Genomic DNA, 26,051 nt, shown 5'->3' with positions numbered 1-26,051 from the left:
TGGAAGAAGTAAGCATGTAATCTGTTTTCTAACTTTAATTTTCATTGCTAATGTTAAACCAGTAGCACATAAATTTTGTTAATTGCAGAAATTGCTTTAAAATTTTCTCAACTAAATGTTCTCAAAACAAAATTGAGACACATTGCCTTGAACATTTCCAAAGAAACCCTAGGTTTAGTCATCTCAACTCAGTGAGTTCCCTCAATGTCTAAGAGCTGTTCTTTGGAGCACAAATAGCCGTGTCCTGTATAACCTTCCTGCCTCACCAGTCCCCTGGCGGTGAACGTCATTCTATTTTCTTCCTCAGATGACTGGCACAAGACCTTTATTCAATACTTTTTACTTACTGACCATGGGTAACATAAACTAAAATTAAATTTTGGAAAAAAAATTATACTTTGAGTTGTATTACTTTAAAATCAGTCAAAAAATTTTTTTCTATTATTTGAGCAAATGTCACCATGAACATAAAACATTTTATTAAGGTTGTGAAGCCAAAATATTTAAAATATTATGTATATATAGAATATCACTATTATTTCTTGAATCAGGTACTGTACTATACACATATACACTATACACATTTTGTCATCTGACATTCCTGACCATTTTATGAATTAAGTATTGAATAAAGTATTGTGAATTAAGTATTAATGCCTTTGCTTCATGGACAAAGATGGATAAGATCCAAAGTCACATAGCAAGAAAAATTAAAAACTTAGTTCTGGCTAGTATTAAAGTGTTTTTTTTTAATGCCATCCTTATTTTTTCCCAAGGTCTCAAAGAGAAAATGACACACATGTTTGTTTGTTTTTTTTTTAAGTATATACTACATTCTCTTTTAACCTAAAATCCAGTAGCTTATAGGGACAACTTATAGTTATGTGCAGTCATAAAACTAATTTTCTAGAAGAAAGTCTTCCTCATCATCATTCGTGAGAATATTTTCTAGCCCCTACTTTGTGCACAATTCTAGATAAAAATGCTGATATCATTGAAAGCATGGGAAAAGTGAGCCCTGCCATTGAGGGATTTACAATCTATAAAGGAAGTCAAGACACATCAGGTTATTATATAACCTAGACTTCTTACCTGACTGTCTGTCATTCCTCAGAGAACATCTAAACTCATTAAGAAGACTGTACGATCTCACCTCCACTCTTTACCTTTAATCTTTTCCACAGATGATACTCCTCCTCCCACCCCAAATTCTAATGGGTAGTCATACTGAAATTCAAGCTCCTAAATCCCTATTCCTACCCTGCCAGTATCTCTGCCACCTCTGGCCATCATTTGGACAGGTTCATTCTTATTATCCTTGACTAACCCATAAACTCTACCATGGTAGTGCTTAGAACATGACATATGCTCAACTGTTAGACTTGCAAAAATGCTAATGCCTTTCCTCGTCCAAGTATTAGCTAGTTGGTTGACTGGTTGTTTTTTTTTAAAGGAATTAATTCACTGGGGAACACATTTTCTTTTTCTTTCTTTTTTTTTTTTTTAAGATTTTATTTGTTTATTTGACATACAGAGATCACAAGTAGGCAGAGAGGCAGGCAGAGTGTGAGGAAGGGAGGCAGGCTCCCTGCTGAGCAGAGAGCCTGATGCAAGGCTCGATCCCACCAGGGATCATGACCTGAGCTGAAGTCCCACCCTGGGATCATGACCTGAGCCAAAGGCAGAGAGCACCCCTGGAGAACACATTTTCTATAATCAAGTACAATGACTCTCTGACCATGCCTATGTCAAGGAGAAGTTCACAATGTTTCTTCATGGCATAGCCTATCACAGCAAACAAGTCTTTTGAAGGTTTACTTAGAGAATTGGTTTTAAAATAATCTTTTTTAATCAAAGAGAAACACCTCTATGCCATTAAAAAAAAATCTATGGACTGATCATGCAACTTTAAACTACGCTGATTGAAGAAAATCGTTTATTCATCCCATCTAATTCTGTCTCCCATGCAAATACTCTTTCATAAAAGCTATGAAAGTCCACTGATCAACTAATACTATTTTCTCATAACTGCTACCAATGATAGTAATAATGTGGTAGCATAATTAATGCAATATAATTCCAAGTTTGAAGTTTTTAAGTGAGACCAAAGCTATAAAGTTTTAAATTACAGTTTAATGCTGTTTTTCTCTTTTCCAGGTGCTGGCATTGCATTTCTTCTAAGTAAGAATGGTGTTCATAATATTTAACTTGAAATAGATTAAAGTCTTACATGTAACACCTGAAGCCATGAAATGCCTTGAAGAAAACATAGGAAAAAAGCTCCTTGACATGGGTCTTGGTAATGATTTTTTGGAAATCTCATCTAATACACAAATTTAAAAAAATTTAAAACAAGTGGGACTACATCAAGCTAAAGAGCTTCCTCACAGCAAAATAAACCATCAATAAGTGAAAGAACCTACAGAATGAGAAAAAATATTTGTAAGCCATATATCTGACAAGGGATTAATATGCAAAATATATAAAGAACTCTTAAAATTCAAAGCAAAAAACCAAATAATTGAATTTAAAAATGGGCAAAATACCTGAATAGACATTTTTCCAAAGAAGATATATAAATGGCCAACAGATACTCCATATCACTAGTCATTCAGATAATGCAAATTAAAACCACAATGAAATATCACCTCATCTATCTGTTAAAATAGCCATCATCAAAAAGACAAGAGATGACAAGTGGCACCTGGGTGGTTCAGGTAGTTAAGCCTCAGACTCTTGATTTCAGGTCAGGTCATGATCTCAGAATCATGGGATCAAGCCCTGCCTCAGTCTCCTCACAGGGAGTCTGCTTGAAATTCCTTTTCCTTCTTTCTCTGCTCCCCTCTCGTCCCCCTGCCCCGCTCTGCTCGTGCACAGTCTCTCTCTAAAATAAATAAGTAAAATCTTAAAAAAAAAAAAGTCTTCTAACCTTCTCCTTCTGTACCTCCCTGCTCATGTTCACACGCTCTCTCTCTCTTAAAAAAAAAAAAAAAGAGGGAGAGAGAGAGAGATGACAAATGCTGACGTGGATATGGAGAAAAGGGAGGTTTGTGCCCTGTTGGTGGGAATGCAAACTGGTGTAGCCACTGTGGAAAACAGTAGGGAGGTTCCTCAAAAAATTAAAAATAGAACTACCATATGATCTAGTAATTCCACTTCTGGGAAGATATCCAAAGGAAAAAAAAAGCAGTAATGTAGAAAGGTAACTACCACCCCCATATTCACAGCAGCATTATTTACAATAGCCAAGACATAGAAATATCTAAGTGTGCCTCAGTAGGTGAAATGATAAAGAAGTTGTGATATATGTACACACACATACACACACACACACACACACACACACACACACACACAAATCTTAATAGGCTATTGGGGAGAAAAAGGAAATCCTCCCATTTGAGATAACATGGATGTACTTTAAAGACATTTTGTTAAATGAAATAAGTCAGACAGAAAATGACAAATAATCATATGATCTCACTTACATGTGGAATCTTGATAACAACAACAAAATAAAAACCAAAGCCCCTGGGGCACCTGGGTGGCTCAGTAGGTTAAGCAACTGTCTTTGGCTCAGGTCATGATCATGGAGTCCCAGAATTGAGTCCCACATCGGGCTCCCAGGTCCATGAGGAGTCTGTTTCTCCCTCTGACCTTCTCCCCTCTCATACTCTCTCTCAAATAAATAAATAAAACCTTTTTTAAAAAAGCCCCAAACACCAAACTCAGAAAATAAGATCAGATTGGGGGTGAGGACAATACTGGGGGAGGAGAAATTGGAGCAAAGTGTTCAATGGGTCCAGTTATAACAAGTATTAGGGATGTGATATACAACATGATGCCTGTAGCTAGCACTGCTTTGCGGTATATCCAGTACACAGGGGTCCTGAGAGAATAGATCCCAAGAATTCTCATCACAAGAACTTTTTTTCTTTCTATTGTACCTACATGAGATGATGGATGTTAACTAAGCCTAGTGTATAGTCACTTCACACTATATGTAAATCAAACCATCATGCTGGACACCTTAAACATATACAGTGATGTATGTTAGTTATTTTTCTGTAAATCTGGAAAAAAATGGACAGTATCTGACTAGGAACCCAATCGTTAATTTTTTTTAAATTTTCTTAATAAAATTAATCTAATTGTTCTTGCAGCAGAAAAAAAGACAAGAAGAAGAATGGTACTACGTCTGGGCATGAGGCAACCGATTTTAATTTGAGTTGCAATATTCAATATTTCTAACAAAATTCTAAAATGGGAATTACTCCGCCTTGGGCTGAGAATAATACAACAGGCCTCAAATACTTTTCAGATTGTATAGTAACAGTCTATATGCAAAACGTGCTTCTGCTTTGTGAAACTGGCTCTACCAACTTGACAGACCCTCCTTCCAATCTTGTATGAGAGGGGGAAAGAGGACTTTGGAGATGTCTTCTAAGTGTCAAAGGCTCCCTCCCAAGGAAGTGAAGGACTGAAGAATTTGCAAATGAAGCCAAGAGGAAATGAGTTTGGGGGTAGTTGGTGGTGGGGGCTGTGGCTATCTTCTACCCCACCCATCCGTTGCAGGAGAGGATGAGGTTAGCTGACAGTCTCCAACGGGGTCACTCTGAGAGTCTGATAAGCACCCCATGGAATTTAAACCTGAAACAGGAAGAGAAAGAGAGAGAGAGAAAAAAAAAAATAAGTAGTATTGGGAATGCACTGTGTTTCAACAAAATGTGGAGCAAGGAAGCATGGATTTTACCTTGGGCCAAACTAATCTTTGCTAATCTGTGAGAAAACACAAAACTGAGGTCATTTTAGAATGAATTCCCCTCAAGGGAATTATTTCTCTGGAGAACAGAGGAATCCCAAAGGAGATAATGTGCGAAGCTAGGTAGAAGCCAGAACACCAGCAGGTAAAGGAGAGTGGAAAATAGCTTTAGCCGGAAGAGAGGCATTTATGTGAACAAGGGATGCCCTGGCAGGATCTCTAAAACACACAAAAAGTACATTCATGAGAGAAAGAATTAACGGCTGTGCATCAGCTCCTAAAGAAACAGTCTTGCGATGCAGGTATTGTCCCTAATGTCTTCCCCAGGGCTCAATAACCCTGGGCTACCAGATAGAGGACAGCTAGGACTTGAGGAGGAGGTAGGGAAGGAGAGGAAGCAAGAAGGGCAGTCCTGCTCCCATTCTCCCCTCTAGGCTTCCCATCTGAGCTGGGAAAAGGGGAGAAACTACACTGAGTGATTTTAAAATGTTGTTTATTATACTAGAGAGGTGTGTTTACATTACTCAGATGAAATTTATTCTTCTGAGAAAAGCTATGGGGCATGTCCGAGTTCTGATGCAGGGAAGAGAAAGAATAAATTCACTGATGGGCGGTGGTAGAAACTTTAGAAATATAATGTTCTCTTTCTTTATTAAGTTCAGTCAAGCGATTACATGTTTATCAATCATTAACTATATACCAGACAGAGGAATATATATATTTTTTGACCCCCTGGGAAGATGGTATTATTACCCACTTGTACAGGGGAGGAGGTACTGGAGGTTCTAGCATTATGTTACAGGTCACTATGCTGCTCTGCAAGGTGATATCCCTACGGATGCTGCCTCCATGTTCCACGTTAAGTTCAGAGTACATGAAGTGATGAGACAGATAGTCCTCATTCTGTTTCTAGCTCTGAAATGTTCTCTGAAGCATAGAAGAAAGACAATTACGCACCTCAAATTAAGTGCACCTGTACTAAGCATAAATACTGTGCACCAGGTACATTATATATTAACTTTAATACCCCAAGCTCCAAAAGAAGTTACTGACCTTGTTTAACAGATTAACTCAAAAGGTCTGAGTCAACTGCCAGAGATTTCACAGTTAGTAAATGATAGAACTCGGATTCCAACATAGGCCTGCCTGATTCTAAGAAAGATGTTCTTCCACTCTTCCATAATCTCTCATTTCAAGATACAAATTCATGGCAGGATGTGGAGGCTCAAGATTTCATCAAATATAGATGACCCATTTAATGAGATCTTTACACAGATCAAATAATTTTTACATGTTTAATACCTGAGATATTTGGGAGAATTATTATTATTTACATTTTACTGATAAAATAAATAAGACCCCCCCCCAAGTTAAAATGTCCGTGAATAAAAAATAAGTGTATGACACAGGCAAAACTAGTTTGTATGACCTGATTTGCATGTCTTCTCTGCTTCACAATGTGACCCAAAACAATAGAGGTTATTGGTCACAATGTAGACACATACCCAGACTAAAACAGTGAAAGAGAAAACACTTTCTTTACATTTACTTTCCTAAAACAATAGGAAACACAGCAGAGATGCATTTAACTTACTCCTTAGAAAACAGATAGTCAATCTCCGAATATGAAAAATTATATGAAGACATCGCGGTCTATTCATTAGTTGTAAATTAAGAATTAGGACAAAATTTCTTTATGGTGTTTAAGGTATAAAATATTTGAAACAATTTTACTTACCATTTTGTCAAGCCAACATTTTCTGACTGTTCAAAATATAATTCCAAAGATAGAAAGGGCTTGTTGTCAAAATATGTAATGTTATAGCCAAGATCATAAGAATTACATTATTTCCATTAGAACATTTTAGAACAGAATTTATGAGCCACGATGATCCAATCTGATAATTGAGGTTGAAAAGCCAGAAATCACCTTGGTGAGTGGTCATTATCTGTATTTACTCATTGTTCCACCATAGTTTCATACAATCTGTGTTTAAAAGCTAAATTATGAACCCCACAGCCATGTCTGTGTTTCCTCTCCTTTATAAAACAAATAAAATATAAAGAATATGGAAGTTAAACTCTACCCTCTGGGTTTTTAAATCACTACCTACTAAAACTAATGTTTAAATTATATGGGTAACTCTGAGGGAAGAAAGTAAATACCACACTTGCTCATTCTGTATGCCATTTTCCCCATATTTCATTGATCAGGTTGTTTTCTAAGATTAGTTGTTGCACTTCCGTGACTGACTTCGTGGGATAGTGTTTTATGTCCATTGATATTTTGATGCTATTTGGTTTTTGAAGAATATGGTTCAAGCATTCGTGTTATTCTATCCAATGAAATCAGTTCTTTCAACACTTCAGTTTGTTTTGATAAAACAAAACAAAAAACAACAACAACAAAACATTGTAGGGAGCAGCTGGGAGGCTCAGTAGGTTAAGTGTCTGACTCTTGGTTTCTGCTCAGATCACGATCTCAGGGTCCTGCATTGGGCTCAATGCTTGGCATGTATCTTGCTTAGGTTTCTCTCTCCCCCTTTTTTCTGCCCTTTCCCACCCCACTCTCTCACATAGTGTAGCTCCAACCCCCTAATTAATAGCAAACTAGATAAAAGTGGTAAATATATGATATAGTTCATTTTTACCTACTACTCCTAAATTTTAGTGTGTGTGTGTTTATAAACATAACACCATTACTGAAAATAAAGAGAGCTTTACTATTTCCTTGACAATTCATTTTCCTTTTATGTATTTTTCTGACATTTCATTGGCTAGGATCTCCCATACACCATTCAATGGAAGTGATGAGAACAGATAACCACAGCTTGTTCTTAGACCATCAACAATAGTTTTAGAAAGAGGTTTTTCACAGATGCCCTTTATCAGTTTGAGGAAGTTCCCTTCTAAGTTTTCTAAGAGCTTCTATCAGGAATGAATGTTGAAGTTTGACAAATATTTTTTCTCTATTGAGATAATCATACAATCTGTTAATATGGTGAATTGCATTGATTAATTTTTAATTGTTGAACCAATCTTACATTATCGTGGGATAAACATCATTTGGTCATGATATTTATTGTTGTATTCAATTAACTAAACTCATATTAAGGATTTTTGCATTTATTCTCATGAGGAATATTGGTCTGGAGGCCTCTTCTCCAGGATAATGCTGGCCTCACAAAATTAGCTGAAAAGAATGTCCATGTATTCTACTTCCTAAATAGAGATTGTCAGCTTGTATTGTTTTTTCCCCAAAGTTTGGTAGAATTCACAAGCAAAGCCATCTGGGTTTGGAGTTTCTCTGTGAGAAGGTTTGGGTAAGTAATTAAATTTCTTTAATAGATATGTACTTATTAGTCAGGCTAAATATTTCTTCATGAGTGAGCTTTGGTAGGATGTGTGTTTCAATAACTGTTCCATGACATCATCTTTTTGATTTTGTTGGCATGCATCATTCAGATAAATTTCTTCTTATCCTTTGAATGCTTGTGAGATTTGCAGTGATGTTTCCTGCTTCATTCACATACTGGTAATTATGTCCTCTTTTTGTTTTCTTGACTAGTTTGACTAGAAGTTTATCAAATTTATTGATCATTTCAAAGTTTTTTAAATTTGATTCTATTGTGTTTTACATTGTCTATTTCATTAAATTTTGCTACCTTTTTTTTTTTTTTAAATTTTTTATTTTTTATAAACATATATTTTTATCCCCAGGGGTACAGGTCTGTGAATCACCAGGTTTACACACTTCACAGCACTCACTAAATCACATACCCTCCCCAATTTTGCTACCTTTTAATTATTTCTTTCCTCTGTATACTTTGGGTTTGTTTATTTCCTATTTTAAGTAGAAGATTATATCATTGACTTCAGACCTTTCTTCTTCTATAAGTATAGAAGAATACTTATACTCTACATAAGTATGTAATGTGAAGATTTTCCCCAAAGCATGGCTTTATCTGCATGCCACAAATCTTGTTAAGTTGTTGTATCACCTTAGGTTCCCCAAAAGCGTATTTTAATTTTATTTTTTTATTATGTTAGTTTCTGAGGTAGTGTTCCATGATTCATTGTTTGTGCCCTAATGCATATTTTTAAATGAAATTACATGTGCAAGAGATTTATTAAGTGAAGAGGAAAGTTGAGAGAAAACCAAAAGAGCTCAAGAACTTTCAGACTGAAATTCTGTGATAACTCCTGTGAAAAGAAAGAAGGAAAAAAGGAATATTGTGTAGAAACAGAAGACTGAGGTAGACTCTGAAAATCTTGGCAAGTCTGAAGGAAGCCTCAGAAAATATCTCCTATTAGAGAAGACTTTCATTGAGCTAGATGGCTTGGCTCTGTATCCTTACCATGTTCAGTTGTTCCCTAGGACCAGCCCAACAAGAGAAAGGCCAAGGCAAGAATTCTGCAGCAGATTCTGAATTTGTCAGCTAACTGTACTCCTCATGGGATATTTTCTCTTTTAGAAGGATCTGACTGGCGAATTCCCATCAATGCCAGAGCCCACCCTATCTGCCACAAAGATTCATTTTTTCATTTATTTTCAGAGAGCAGTTTCTCCACAATGTCTGTGAGTCTCTCCTTCTAAGAGGGACAAACTGCAATCTCCATCTCCATATTTGGTTTCTAGGCCACAAGAAGTCCACTATATTTCCCTGCTATTCATTTAAAGCTCCCATCACCATTGGTTATCACTCCACAAGTCTTGTAGCTTACCCAACCCAACTTCTAAAGGTAGCTTACTGAACAAGAGGACTTGAAATGCCTGAGAGTAGCTTATCCCAAACTTCATTCCTGAGGGATGTAACTCATTAGGTAGATATATCCTTCTTTGGGTGGAGTAATTGCAGTTTCCACTCACACTTAGAACTGGGCAGGAAGTACCAAGAGATTTCCAAATGGATCACCTTGGTTCCACATGTATTTATCCCTGCCCCCACTGTAAAAGCAGGCTTACTTCCTCCTGCTGATCGGGTCAATTACCTGTTTATTGACTCCTTGCTTTTTCATTCCTAGGAACAAGGAGTCAAAAGTGCCAAGGCAGTATCTGTAGCTTATAGTTCAGATATGATCATGCATGTCTCCTATCAAGAATACAACCCTTCGAAAACCAGGACCTTCAAACATGCAGCTCCAAGAGTTAGAAGGATGGAAGGGACAATACCTTCTAGTAGATCCTTGGGGTTGATAACTGGGACTAATCTTACCTTAACCACTGGCTTCCAGACTCATGAACTATTCCTATTGGAAATACAGAGCTATATAGAGGTCTCTGATTAGTATATATACTGTGATTTGAAGAATGGCACCCCATCATTTCAGAGTGTTCCCTTGGGACTGGTGCCTCAGTTGTAAAACCAATAGGCCAATCCAATATTATATCAGACCTCTTCTAGATATCAGACCTCTTCCAACTCCTGCTAATATTCCCCTCACCCCTACCAATTTCTGCAGCTTCTTTGAAGTGGATCACTTTTCTGTCTTACAATTCCAGCTTTTCCCCCAGCCAGGTCATATTGGGATTTCACCTAGTAACATGAAAGTAGTTAGGAGCAACTCCTGAAGGAATCACCTGTTGACTTAAAAGACAGTGTCTTCCTCTTGGAAGAAGTTTGAACTCTTAATAGGGTGTACAGTGGGCCTCTAGGAGTTTGGAGTCATCTTCAGAGCCATAAGCCTTGAAAACATCCATTCCATACTTTAGGGTACAAATTCCCAAACTAGAGCATAGACCTCACCTCAGCATTTCAATGTCTCTGGAGCTACATGACTGTAATATTTAAATCCTGTGTTGTTTTTCTTTGTATTGGTGCCTCTACTGCAAGAAGTGAGGGTCTGTTCAGTTGCTTACAAAAGAGTTCACTGTCTCTAACACTTTACTTTTAATTATTGTTTAACTGTCTTCAATTTCTCATTATAACTCTGCAGGTCATCAATACAACTTTTTAATAAGCAGTCAACTGCACTGTCTTTGGAGGAATTATTCCCTCAATGTCTCTCAAATACCTTCATTATCACACTGGCCAAGGAGTTCCCCTCTGCTGGAGTATTTTCCAAGATCACCACCAGAGAATTCTCTTTCTTTTATGGTTTATAACTTTCACTTCAATTTTTTTTTTTTTTTTTTTTGAGAGAAGACAGTGAGAGAGAGCATGAGAGGCGAGAAGGTCAGAGGGAGAAGCAGACTCCCCATGGAGCTGGGAGCCCGATGTGGGACTCGATCCCGGGACTCCGGGACCGTGACCTGAGCCGAAGGCAGTTGCTTAACCAACTGAGCCACTCAGGCGCCCTTCACTTCAATTTTTAATTTTTTCCTTTTCTTAAATGTATTTTTTATTTATTTAAATTCAAGTTAGTTAACATATAGTGTAGTATTGGTTTCAGGAAAAGAATTTAGCAATTTATCATCACTGCTGAATTTTTAAGCAAATAATTCATCATCTTTTTTCATCTTTCACCAGGGATTATTTATGTGTCACATTCCAGCTAGAGATTGAGGGATCCAATCCCAAACCCTGGTTTTATTGCCAATTTTCTCAGGCCATTCTTAGCATTTGCTGTGTCAGTTCAGGTTCTCTAAGAAGCAAATATCAATACAGAATTAGATACATAAGCATTTTCTTGGGGAAAACACCTGTGAAGAGAAAAAAGGAGAGGGAACAGGAGTAGGTGTGGAGAGGCTTCAGATTATGATGCGGACATGCCAACCGTGAAAGAAGTGAGGGAAGGAGGGAGGATACACAGGAAAAGCCTCAGACTGAATTGCAGTTTTGAGAAAATTAGAGCAAAGCTGATGGGGAGCCCCAGAGTAAATATTACTCAGTAGAGTAATTGAAAGAGTTCCATCTTGAGCAGCAATGGTCTGGATTTCTCCCTGCTATGCTTGATAATTGGTGGGGAGCCGTCCAGGAAAGTCAGGAGGAGCACAGCCTTGGTATGAATGGTACAGTTAATCTCAAAGGTGGGGCAAATAAAGGATTTCATCTAATTACTCTCCTTATGGTAGGTTCTTATTTGGAGATGATGCCTCATGAGTCTCTCACATTTCTTACTTCTCGTGAAGTAAGGCACTGATGGCCCATTTTCTGAACTATTCTAGAAGAATAGCAAAAAACCTTGGAAACAGAGACAATGTCTTCATCTAAAGCAGAGAAGTCATACTTATTGTCCTCCATAGAAGATTCAGGTTTCCTAAACTCAGGGTTTTTCTTCATGCCACCTCTGGCATTCGTTTCTTTGGGCTTATCTGTTTTGACCCCCTGGTAGTTGGAGTCAAGAGGAACTGATGCAAATATGCTGTTGCTCATGCTGCTTATCGTGTCATGGGTAATAGAGTCCTCTGTCTTTAACCCAGCATTTTGGAAACTATATCAAGCTAATTTGTTAACTTGCAAGCAGGATAGAAACTCAAATCCTTCACAGTTCTTGATAGCTGTCTTAAAGGCAGTTCCTTTTTTTTTTCCTGTGACCTTTTGATTATTAAGAAATATGTTGCTGTCGGGGCGCCTGGGTGGCTCGGTGGGTTGGGCCACTGCCTTCGGCTCGGGTCATGATCTCAGGGTCCTGGGATCGAGTCCCGCATCGGGCTCTCTGCTCAGCGGGGAGCCTGCTTCCCTTTCTCTCTCTCTGCCTGCCTCTCTGACTACTTGTGATTTCTCTCTGTCAAATAAATAAATAAATAAATAAAAAGAAAGAAAGAAATATGTTGCTGGAAACAACCTAAGTGTCCATCAATGGATAACAGATTTTAACAATGTGATACAACTGCATAAAAAATGAAATATTATTCAGCCATTTAAAAAAGAAGAAAATCCTGCTGTGTGTGACAACATGGATAAAACTTGAGGACATTGTATATAGTCATATAATCATAACTAATATAACACACACCAGTTTGTATATATTTATATGGAACCACTGATTCAACATGGCCCACTTTAAAAAAGTCACTCCATGTGTGCTACCCAAAACAACAAATCAAAATAATTGTGAGTAGAAAAATGCAAGCATGTGATAAAGGAGAAATTGATTCACATTCTTGAAAATCTTGTTTTTATAATAATATGTAACTGCTTCATATTTAGGTATGTGCTTCTTAAGATAAGCCTCTCCTTTTGTAGAATGTGTTATTTTACCAGAATAGCACACCTTAATATATTCCTTTCATTTAATAGTACTTGTGCTGTATCTTCACTTTTTATTTTCTCTTAGAGTGTTATATATAAACCTGATTTCCCACCCTACATGCATAACTAATTCCTTCATTAGACCAACTGGTGTTGAAGGCTTGAAGACTGAGATGAATTAAAGCCATGCCAAATCAATTCTTAAGAGTGTCCTAGTAGTATGTGGAGAGAGAGAGAGAGAATGTATGCCAACTTCTTCTGGCTTTTCAAGAAAAGAAGAGAGATTAAAAGAAGAAGAGAGATTAAAGAAAATAAAACATGAATGACATTGGTGTTTTGTGAAAGTTACTACAAATTATCTCATCAGCTAGGGTAGCTCTGCTTTATTTCTAGGTAACAAAAGGGGAGCCTATATAGAAAACTACCACCAATTATCTCTTTTGACATAAATAATTATGAAGTAGTTGTTAAAAATATATGAGTTGAACTAATATCCATTCAAATACTGGAACTTCATTTTTGCACATCAAACATTTTTCAAAATACCTTCAAGATTTAAAAAGAAAATTAATATTTACGCATATGACACATTTATTCACTCAGGATGTATTTATTGAGCATCTGTGACATGATCTAGCAGTATCCCAACCACCAATGGGATACAACAGTCAACAAAACATACAGAAATCCTGGCTCTCATTCAGCTTTCCCTCTAATGGAGGGAGACTGACACCAAAATAATAATAGTAATTGTTACTATTATTATAGTTGTATTATTTATAATATATTATATAGCTATGTTATAATAGTAAACAAGGATATTGTATGGTGTTTGTGGTAGACAGAACTGTAAAATATCCTCCAATGACTCCTGCTCTTATGCTGCTCCTGCTCTTACAAGCTCCAGTGCCCTGGACTTGAGTTGAGGTAGAAATGTCAATAAAACAGAAATCACTCCTGTGACTATGTTACCTTATGTGGCAAGGGTGATTTATAGATGTAGTTAAGGTCCCAAATCAGTTGAATTTAAGATAGGGAGATTATCTGAATGGGCCTGACTTAATAACATAAATCTTTTATCTGCATGTGGAGGTCAAACACAGGGAAGTCAGAGATTTGAAGTGTGGCAGGATTCAATGTGAGGAACATTCTCTGATGCTGCTGCTGAGGGAGGCCGTATGGCAAGGACATGGGAACACCCTCCGGGAGCGGAGAGATGCCAGCGAGAAAACTGAGACCCACTTGTACAACTGTAATGAACTAACTTCTACCAACAGCCTGAATGAGCCCCAAAGCAGATTTTCCTGAGTCTCCAGAGAAAATTCAGCCCTGCTTACACCTTGATTCCAGACCTAAGCAGACAGGAAGCAGAGGATTCAACCACACCATGACAAACTGGGGACCTACAAAATGTTGGCTAATAAATGTGTACTGATTTAAGTTGCTACGTTTCTGGTAAATTGTTATGCAGCAATAGGAAACTAATGCAGTAGTTTAGGAGCCTGTATAAGAAACAAGAGAACGATGTGACAGTGTGTGCTGGAAATGGGAATGGAATGGGTGGAAGAAAAAGTCCAAGAATGGCCATATTGGAGCAAAATGTAGAATAAAGTGAAGGTGACTGACGTGTGAACACCTAGGGGAAAAGGTTTCCAGCAGTGAGAATATCTATAAAGACTCTAAGTAGGTCTTGGCTCTTATTAATCAATTAACAGAGTGTGTACTCAAATGAAGTACAAGATACAGATCCTGCCTGCTTTAAAGAGCTCAAAATTTAGAAGAGAGAGCAATCTTTCCCTCCCTCTCTCTCTTGTTTTTCTTTCACCCATTTCTCAGTTCTTCCTCCCCTTCTTCCAGTCATTTCCTCGGATAATTATTTACTGTATGTCTATTCTGTGCAGGGAACTGTGATGGGCAGTGAGAATAAAATACTGGATAAGACAGAGCCATTGTCTTTAGGAAGCTTACTGTCTGGGGGCAGGAAAGGGGCAGTCACAAGCAGTAGGCTAAATTGCATGAAAAGAACCATAAGCTCTGGTACAGAAGAAAAAAATCAGGGTGACCCTCCTTGATTTGGTGACTCAGAGAAGCTTTCTGGCTTCACCAGGAGAAGAGAGTCAGATGGGAAGCCTAGCAGAGGGAGACTAACAGGTCCAAAGGCCCTGAGGAAGGACAGAGCATGCTCACAGAGGAACTGTGAGGAGTTCAGAGGGCCTGGAGCATGCTGTACAAAGGACACAGGATGGGGAGAGGTAGGGAAATGTTACAAGTAAACTTGGGGAAGTCGGCTGGGACCAGAGTATACAGGTGTTTTGAGCTATGTGAATGACTTGGGATTTTGCTCTAAGAGCACTCGAAAGCCAATGAATGTTTTAAATGAGGAACTTTCCTTTTAGAAACATTGCTCTGGTTGTTACATGGAGTACAGATATGTGTGAGTCAAGACTGAAGAGAGGGAAGCCAGTTAGCAGGGAGGTTCACCTAACCAGGAGAGAAATGAGGAGTGCTCTGGCAGGGGGAAGAACACATAGCAAGAGATTAATTCAGGACAGATTTGGGGGAAACTTATAAGAATACAATATGAAAGGATTGGAGAAAGTTCCAGAATGACTGCCAGGTTTCTGATTTGGTCCACACTGTGGACATCATTAACTGAGCTGTGTCTAATATATTTTAATTAGCTGCATAATTAAGTACACTCTCAAGGTAAATGGTATTGTATAAAGACTGTAGGAGTTGAGAAAAAAAGACGACTATGAGCAGGGGCAATGTTAGAGAACCTTCTGAGAAAGATGAAGCTTGACCAGGACTCAAGAAAAGGTGGTATTTCATTGTAGGAGGGAAGAATGGAAGATACTTCTTCTTGGAACAGCCCAAGCAATGGCAGAATGATAAGAAAGATTATAACTGGCTAGAGGCCAGTGTAGACAGGCCTGAGGGAGTGAAGGGTGCCTCCAAGAGTAAGATCAATTTTCTCAAAAGAGTCAGTTTACAGAGGAACTTCAAAGACAGGCTTTGACACTGGACACGATCTAACAGAGAAGCATGGTCAGTCAGTGAGTAAGGAGTAAAAAAGCAAGAGCTGTGTGCTTTGAAGGTTAGTCTGGCTTCAGTCAGCTGGACACTTTGAGCACAGAAAAGGATATGTGGGTACAGGGAGAACAGAAAAGTTGTTTCAAAACTCCAAGGTCAAGCTAATGATGTTACATAGTAGTCCATATCCTGTTAATTAGGGAGAATGAGAACAGACAAAGACAGTCATATTTTTGAATCAGGGCTACAACTTTGGAAGGACCAGACACTGAGCAGATAAACCTAGTAGCATATTTGAGGTGGATTCTTGATGTGGCAAGCAGAAGTTTTATAAGGGAGTGACATCAAGGCAATCCAACATGGACAAAATAGGATTTGCAAGCAAGTCAGTGAGAAATCCGGGATTATGTGATCCTTAAAGATACCAGTACACAGATAAGCAGCACTGGTGGTTCATATCAGGAAATCCTGCCGATGGTTGGCAGAGCTCCAATGAACAAGCAAGGACCGAGAACACCCGGCCTTTAGGAGGATACTGTTGAAAGCGAAGCAGGTACCTTGGTCTAGGAAGGACTGGATCATGAAGCAGATTATTAAGGCAGGGACAGGAGGACACAGAATCAATCCAAGATCCACTCATTTGAATGAAGGACAATGTGAAAATCAGGGTTGGGGAAAGATAAAAGGTCAGTTTGGATTTGGGGCATGAAATCAAGGGAGAGAAAAGAGAGAGAGAAATAGACTATTTGGTTGCTAAATTTCTTTATATTCACCATGGATAAAGGAAAAAGGACCCTCAGAGTTCTTACAGCCACATCATGCTTATCAGTGAAGTGCTGCAAGTTGTTAAAAGAGGAAGACAACAGAATATGTAGCTCCACATCCACTTTATGTCAGGCACAAGGCTTTGGTCAGAACCATTATTTACCTTTGTATTCATATTAGCCTCATAAGGAATTAATGTTACCTAGATATTCTGATGAAGAAACTCAATAACAGGGGTGCCTGGGTGGTTCAGTGGGTTAAAGCCTCTGCCTTCAGCTCAGGTCATGATCCCCGCGTCCTGGGATCGAGCCCTGCATCAGGCTCTCTGCTCTGTGGGGAGCCTGCTTCCTCCTCTCTCTCTGCCTGCCTCTCTGCCTACGTGTGATCTCTGTCTGTCATATAAATAAAATCTTAAAAAAAAAAACAAACAAAAAACTCAACAACAGAAAGATTAAGTCATTAATAAAATATAAATTATAAGTGGGAGAGCCAGAATTTGAACCAAGGGCTCTGTGGTTGCAAAACCCAATCTCATTCCAATGAGAAATAAACATGGCTTTGGTGTTAAAAATGCTGCATACTCAAGAGTATACAGGGGAACTGGAGATAAAGAAGGGAATCCAAGGAGTCTTCCCAAGGGAGATATGACAGATTGAATATGTAAGATGTAAGAGAGGACAGAAAAGAACCCCAGATGATGCTCAAGTTGTGGGCCTGGTGGATTACAAGAATGGACCAGACAGAAATGAGAAATGTGGAAGGGAACTGTTTTCGGAGATATTTTGGTATATGTGTGCATTGCTGATGAGAGAAGGAGGTGGTTAAGAAGAAAGCTGGACTTAACTTGAGGTATAATTCATTTAAGTGAAAATATTTTAGAGTCACTTGGAAATAACTAACAACTTTAAGAGAAGATACATATTTGGAAGCACATTTTAATTTGATTCTATTTATTAACACAGTATCTCGACTCAAAGAAATAAAAAATACCAGTCTCTGTGGAGCCTGTGACATTTTTATGGTTCAGTCTGTGAGAAAGCTTCTATAGATATGTTGGTATGTGTGTGTTGCCTTTAGGTGAAATCCCTTTAGGAAAGTACACATTATACACAAAAAACATGTATGTACTACATATGTGTCTATGTGTGTTTATGCATTTATAAATTACCTAAAGTATTTTCCCTTACATTTATTATACCCAAAATGGAGTCTGTCTTCCCTCTTCACCTCTTCTCTCTCCTGTGAGCAACCTCTCACAACAGATATATATGGTATATACTGCTATACATACACACACAAATTCCTAACAATATGTAATGTATACTCTCTATATTACATGCTTTGCATAAATTATAATTTGTTCCTTTAAAATGTGCTCTTAAAAAAATATCAAGTTGGTGGTGCCTGGGTGGCTTGGTCAGTTAAGTGTCCAACTTGATTTCGGCTCATCATAATCTCAGGGTTGTGAAACTAAGCCCCAAGGCAGGCTCAGTGAAGCCTGCTTAAGATTCTCTCTTAAGATTCTCTCTCTCCTTGTCCTTTTGCCCCTCCCTCTCCCAAATAAAAGAAAATATCAAGTGATTGTAAAAATTCACTAGATTTTAATATTTTTGAGGACATGTGCAAAATTAAGGACATATATATTGAGGTTCAATGAGAATTAAAGAAGAAAGATGTAAGAATTTGAAAGGACTGCTAAAACCAGAGAAGTTCCTGATTAGAAAGTGCATCAGGGGGGCGCCTGGGTGGCTCAGTGGGTTAAGCCGCTGCCTTCGGCTCAGGTCATGATCCCCGGGTTCTGGGATTGAGTCCCACATCGGGCTCTCTGTTCAGCGGAGAGCCTGCTTCCCTCTCTCTCTCTGCCTGCCTCTCTGTCTACTTATGATCTCTCTCTGTAAAATAAATAAATAAAATCTTAAAAAAAAAAAAAAAAGAAAAGAAAGTGCATCAGGGATGTGCCGTTTGTATACCAAAAGAGGCCATTTTCAGGGTTATCTTCTCTAAGGGGTACTGTGCAGTACTAAGTATTAGGATAGAATACCAGATAATCACTTTTTACTATAAAAGCCATGAAGTTTTATAAACATCCAGGAATTTAAGAAATGAGGACCTATCCTGAGAAACCTATTAGAAAGTCAGCTTCAGGTGACCAAAAGCACAGAAGAGATAGAAACACAACTGGTAATTGTATTCTGGAATTGTTAAATATGCATTTTTGGACAAAGAAACAGACAATGTTTTAATTCTTATTTACAATGAATTTCAGACCTACATTCTATGCAGTAGAAAAGTGACTCAAATGTAGATCTAAATTTGAATTGTAGGTAAAAGAACTCAAAATACATTGTTTTTTTTTTACCCTTGATTTCTGCCAATAGAAAGAAACAAAGAGAAATCAGTGGCAATAAATACCCCTAATGCTCAGATTCTCATCTTGAAAAATAATTTTCCAATTAAAAAAAAAAAAGGAAAAACAGAAAACAGGAATCCTGGCAGAATGGGCTGATTCCAAATCTAGGGCCATATATGTATAAGATGAGTTTGGAATACCAGATAGCAAGAAAACTATCAGACTGTTGGGGTTATGTCAACAAGACTTACAGCTAACTTAAAGAAGCCAAAGATGGGACAATTTGATTCCCATTAAAGATAATAACTGAAACATAGTAATGTGTCTAATTTCATGAATTCATAATTATATTAAAATAAATTAGTCACCATTAGAGGATATACCAACTCAAGGTTTTAAAAATAGTAAAAATTTTTAAAAAATTGATCATTTCTCCTGACTTCCCAGTATAAACTATACCACCAGATAAACAAATAGTAGTCAAAGGAAAATTTTGCTTTTAGATTTTTCTTAACAGAAATATTCCAGACAATAAATGAAGAAATAATAGAATGCAGTCACTACCATTTTGCAAGTCCAAGCAGACCTAGGCTTTCAGAATCAAACGTCCATAAAATAAGGGTAACTAGAGATTAAAAGTTTCTTGATTAAAGAATACACACCACTTTTTTTTTTTTTTTTAAGATTATTTATTTATTTATTTGACAGAGAGAGATCACAAGTAGGCAGAGAGGCAGGCAGAGAGAGAAAGAGAGAAGGAAGCAGGCTCCCTGCCTAGCAGAGAGCCTGATGCGGGACTCCATCCCAGGACCCTGAGATCATGGCCTGAGCTGAAGGCAGAGACTTAACCCACTGAACCACCCAGGCGCCCCCACAATACCACTTTTTTAAATTGCCTTAAAAAGGCATACGTGACTGCATGTGGCTGTCCAATTTTCCCAGCACCACTTATTGAAGAGGCTGTCTTTTTTCCATTGGACAGTCTTTCCTGCTTTGTCGAAGATGAGTTGACTGTAGAGTTGAGGGTCTAGCTGTGAAGTGTGTAAACCTGGTGATTCACAGACCTGTACCCCTGGGGATAAAAATATATGTTTATAAAAAATAAAAAATAAAAAAAATAATTAAAAAAAAAGGCATACGCGACTAATGTGAATCTGATAGAACCCTTACCGCTTTTCAATTACTGACTTACAGGAAATATGGAGTTTAGAGAGATATGCTACAAAACAATACGGACATGCAAAGAGCAAATTTCAAATTATGGGAAATTCTTCAAACTGACTCTGTGTCTTCAACCAACAAATCGCAAGGGAAAAAAGGAAATGGGTGAGAAACCAGTGGATCCAATGAAAATTACAAACATGATAATCAACTGAAATGAGGAGTCTTAATTCAAACTATTAAACATGTAATACAAGACAAGTGGACTTTTGAGCACTACATATTTGATGATATCAAGGACATCTACCAAGATATTTATGGAGGAAGTGCTACAATCTCTGAGATTTCTTTAAAATAACACGAGGGATGCCTGGGTGGCTCAGTTGGTTAAGCAGCTGCCTTCGGCTCGGGTCATGATCCCAGCATCCTGGGATAGAGTCCCACATTGGGCTCCTTGCTCCGCGGGGAGCCTGCTTCTCCCTCTGAATCTGCCTTCCACTCTGTCTGCCTGTGCTCGCTCTCGCTCTCTCTCTGACAAGTAAATAAATAAAATCTTTAAAAAAAAAAAAAAAACACGAGAAGAGAGCAAGTGGATGCAGGTATAGATGAAATGAGATTGGCTATGTGTTGATAATTATTGAATCTGAGTTTGGGGTAGGTATGGGTTTGCTACATTATTCTATCTACCTTTATATGTGCTTGAAATTCTCCAAAGTAAAAAATACATGTGCCCTTTGGGGCACAAGTTTAGCCTGCACAAAACAATTGGTGACACTGTGTAAACATCAGTTGGGACTTTCCATTTCACTCCTGCTGGAAAGAATCACAGCGATGAGAAGAGCAAATAGTCAGTACAGCATGGATTGGCATGCGTCTACTGGATGTGGAATAATAAGTGGATTATGCAGAATCTGATTTTCTGTAAGAAGAGGATTTGGACCAAAATCAGGAAAGAGATTTTCCTAGCTACTCTAGATTAAAATGTCATTTGTACTCTAATTAGAAGTTGTGCCCAGCAATGTCGCAGCAAAAACTTGAGGAGCTACTCCAGATCACATAGCCAAGGAGATTTTCAGAGAAGGACTACAAGTGGGCAGAGTGACAGGGACCAGTAAAGGGTGGGAAACCCCCAGGAGGTAGAACAGTGGGAAGCTCTGACAAGCCCTGGGCCTCAAAAGGCAAGGGGAGAAAACTGTATAACTTGAATGCCGCCAGAGCTGGAGCCCTGCCCAGCAAGAGCTGTGGCCACGGTGGAGGCAAGTCCTGCCACATCCATAGCGAGACAGCTGTGGAGACACAAAGAGATAACTATGGAGGTTGTTTCTGCTGCTGCCCTCTGATCTGCTTACAGGCCCCAACATTGGCTGAACATAGCGAGAAGCCAAAGGGCACACAGGAGCCAGTGAGAGGCAGTCCTGTACTGGCCATTCTCCCAGCCTGGGGCATAGAAAGACAGACAATGAAGCTAGATGGGGACCAGCTGACAATGACCTGCACAGAATGTGTCCTTCATCAACACCCAGGCCACATAGTATGTCTGTAAACCATTTGTATGGTACGTGTGCACATACTGATTATATAGTTTAATATGCTATAGGTACTTATCTGGAAACATACAGAAACACTTACCAACTCTTTGGTGTGTGAGTGTATGTGTGTGTGGAGAGAGAGAAGAGACATCCAGCCTATGGATTCATTTCATCTTTACATCTAATCCTTCAGTTTTCAGATCATTGTTTTATACTTTTTTACCCTACATTCTCCTACAATGGACCTTGAGAGTTTGTTGGGAGAGTCTAGCAGGGTAGCACAGCTACCCAGATACTCTTGATGTAAGATCGGGGGTATCCCTTACCGGGGATGGTTGTCTTCTCTGACCTTGTGCAGTAGCTTGGGGAGGGATGCACATGGAGTGGTGAAGGCTTAAGGGGACCCCAGGCTAGCCAACCGAGCAGGCAAATCAACCTTGGTGATCAGTGAGGTGACAGATGTTGCAAAAAGATCGCCCTCACATCCCAGATCTATTTAAAATAAATCCCAGAAAAGGGACTACAAATGTATGATAAACTGTAAGAAGATGTTCAACATCACCAAAAATCTGGGAAATGCAAATTAAAATAATGAGGTACTATTTTTTGCCTGTCTGATTGGCAAGTATTTAACCATTTAATGATAGCAAGTATTGGTGAAGCTGAGGGCTAATGGATGCTCACCCATGACCAGAGGGAGAGTGCAAGTCTGTCTGTTCTGTTATGTGTTCAGTGTGGGGGGATCCACTCCAGAGACAGCACAGCAACACGGTGAAGAGCTCAGAACGCTCCAGGGGCAGATCCCTGCTCTGCCACTTAATCTCTATATAATCTGTGGTAAATTACTTAATCTCTCACAATTTAGTTTCTATCTTCTTATTAGAAATACTTACTCTTGGGGCACCTGGGTGGCTCAGTCAGTAAAGCATCCAACTCTTGATTTTGGCTCAGGTCATGATCTCAGGGTTGTGAGATGGAGCCCTGCTTTAGGCTCTGGGCTGGGCGTAGAGTCTGTTTAAGATTCTCTCTCGCCCTCTGCTCCTCCTCCACCCTTCCCTCTCTAAAAATAAATAAATAAGTAAGTAAGTAAGTAAGTAAATACTTACTCACCCTATGTCTCAGTTCTTTGATTCAGAAACTGGGGAAAGTGTTCCAGACATATTAGTGCTCAGTAAACCCAAATAATGCCCATACACCAGAAAACAGCAGTATTACTCCTCCCCTATTTGCATAAAGAAGCTGACACAAGGGTATTTCACTACTATGTATACTGTTTTTCATAACAAATAAATAGAAACAATCATTTGTATTCATGGCTGGCTATGGACAAATTCCTGACATATAATTTTGATTGAATAAAATATTAATGATTTTCTATGGAGGTCTTTTTATATCTGCTAACACCTATAACATATATATATTTATAGGAATATCTCTATGTTTTAGAAAATTTCTGGGGGAATATGTCCAAACTGATAGCAATAATTATTCTTGCAAAGGGACTAGGATCAGGGGTGAGGAAAGACAGTCAAGGGTGCTTTATGTTTATCTGTTGTGTTTGAATTCTTATCAGGAAAATTTATTCATGAGGCACCGTGTGATTAAAAATTAATACAGTTTTGAAAAATAATTCAGGTCCACCTGCATCCAAAACCAATGCATGTAGTCACTACACATCAGAAAAACCTTTTCGTGTACCAGGAAAGCCTTTTCTTTGTGGCTATTTCTTCATTCAAACCATAAAAATTATAGTCATGTCAAAAATTATTTTCACTCACTGTCTTGCTGCAGCTTTTATGTTAATCATTTATTTCCCACTAAATGTGAGTCATATCAAGATGCATGAATGGTAGCAATGATCTGTATCCCTTCTGATGATCTATAGTACATCCATCTGCTACTTTCAAATATCATTTTTTTCTTTTTTCAAAAAAAAAAATGACAATAACTAACACTAATATCCAGTTAAAGTTTATGGTCACCTAACATCTTCACATAAATAATAGGAGCTTTGGAAAGGCAACTTAGTAATTTTTCCCTGAAGAGTTATAAATAAGATTTAAAATGTGAAATATGGAGTTAAAAATCAGAGCTAGAGACAGAATAATTTTGACTAATCAAAGTTCAGCGTGAGTGATTATCCAAACTTCCAGATGAAACCTAGGGGGAAAAAAAAAAAAAAAGAACAAGATGGGGAGCAGATGAAGTTTGGTGAGGAAAATATAGAGCTGTAGTTAGATGTCTGAATTTGTTTAACAAGTTTTCTGAATCATAAAATTGTTAAAATCTGTATACAAATGTTAGAAAGTAGATAGTTGTTAATTATTTTTGTTGTTTTCTTTTCTTTTTTTTTAATTTTTAATTTTTTATAAACATATAATGTTTATCCCCAGGGGTACAGGTCTGTGAATTGCCAGGTCTACACACTTAATAGTTGTTAATTATTACTATTGGTTATTTTAATAATGATATTTTACACTATAGAAAAAAACAAAAATAATGCAATTGTTATGTTTATCATCTTTTTCCCTTTGGAGGTCGCCAAAATAGGGAAAGCATAATTTTTGTAAACAAGTATAAGCTTAAATTTCATCTGGGGCAACTATCCAAATCGGGGTCCAGGGGTTTCCAGGAAAATTGCCTCAGACACAATCAAGGAAGTTAAGCAATAAACCCAGAAATCAGATGTCATCAAAATGTTCAGTCAGCTCAGTTAATCCCTTAGATGTCAATGTCCTTAATAATCTACTATCAACATAACCATTTGAAAAATATTAATAATATTATTTACTACTCATTGAACTTAGCATCACTTTTATCATATTATTAAATTTATTATTTTTGTACAACACAGTAATACTAGTACAATATTACCATTATTTTGTAGAATTAATAATGATGTGGAGTGAATATTCAAGCTCTGTATAATTTCTTGATTCTATGTTTTATTCATTCATTATAGTTCTTTTCTATTTGTCAACAATAATACCATAAAAATTGCAGGTCTCCTATGGATTATTCCCCCAGCCCCAGAGAGTTTATCCCTAAAAAAAAATGTAGTGTTCAGACTAATACTTTCAAACTGATTTTACTTTAAAAATATGGTGCCATTATTTAATTATATTTTTAAAACATAATTAGTGAATTTGAGTAGTTCAAAATCACCATATTCTGCAAAACAACTGATTTCATGAAGGATGGAATATATTAAAAATAGATATTTGACTTCGTTTAACATGTGTTTAATCTGTTGAAAGACACTGAATAAATTTCAAGTAGCTAATACAAGCAAATTTCAAAATAATTGATTCCACATTGCTCTAGAACTTAAAAACCAGATAAGCAGGTGTTGTGGTACTTTCCTTGATAGAAGTCAAGGAGCACTGTCCCAGATTGACCATCTTCTTCTCTTCCTTTCTTCTACTCTACCACTGAATTAGAGCACTTTCTTATTGTTGCCACAATCTTGGGGATCCTACATCCTTCAGGCAATGTTGTTAAAGAGAAATGTTTAAGAAGGAAAGAAAGCCTTCTTTGGGAATCTATGACTTGCAAAGATTTCTGGAAGAATTTTGTTCTTAGCCAACCCGTTCTCATTTTTTGTTTGTTTGTTTCCTTTTCTCCATCCTTCTTTCTTATCTATGCGCCAGATACTATCATCACTCTCTCCTGGCTAAGCCCCAGAGACCATTTAGTGCCACTGATTATTAACAACAGGTGACACTGAACACATACCACTAATTGAGACTAACTGTACTGTTCTGTTTTTTAAACTTCAAAGATTATTTCCTTTTTAAAAATGCAGATACTGGGGCGCCTGGCTGGCTCAGTGGGTTAAGCCTCTGCCTTCAGCTCAGGTCATGATCCCAAGGTCCTGGGGTCGAGCCCCGAATCAAGTTCTCTGCTCAGCGGGGAGCCTGCTTCCTCCTCTCTCTCTGCCTGCCTCTCTGCCTACTTGTGATCTCTGTCTGTCAAATAAATAAATAAAATCTTTAAAAAAATGCAGATACTAAAATAATTCAAAGAAGAAAGCAAAACCTTTAATCTCATTGCCTAGAGGCACCCACAGTTAACATTTTGGTATACATCTTCCAGAGAGTTTCCTATACATGCTTATTTTTTAAACAAGGGGCACATGGGTGACTCAGTCGGTTAAGCATCTGCCTTAGGCTCGGGTCACGATCTCAGGGTCCTGGGATGGAGCCCCTGTGCTGTGCAGCAGGGAGCCTGCTTATCCTTCTCCCTTGCTCTTCTCCCCAGTTCATATGCTCTTTCTCTCAAATAAATAAAAAATCTTTAAAAAATAAACACAGAAG

This window comes from Mustela lutreola, chromosome 11 (genome assembly GCF_030435805.1).
Source record: "Mustela lutreola isolate mMusLut2 chromosome 11, mMusLut2.pri, whole genome shotgun sequence".
Classification (NCBI taxonomy): Eukaryota; Metazoa; Chordata; class Mammalia; order Carnivora; family Mustelidae; genus Mustela; species Mustela lutreola.
Note: the sequence above shows the minus strand (reverse complement) of the source record.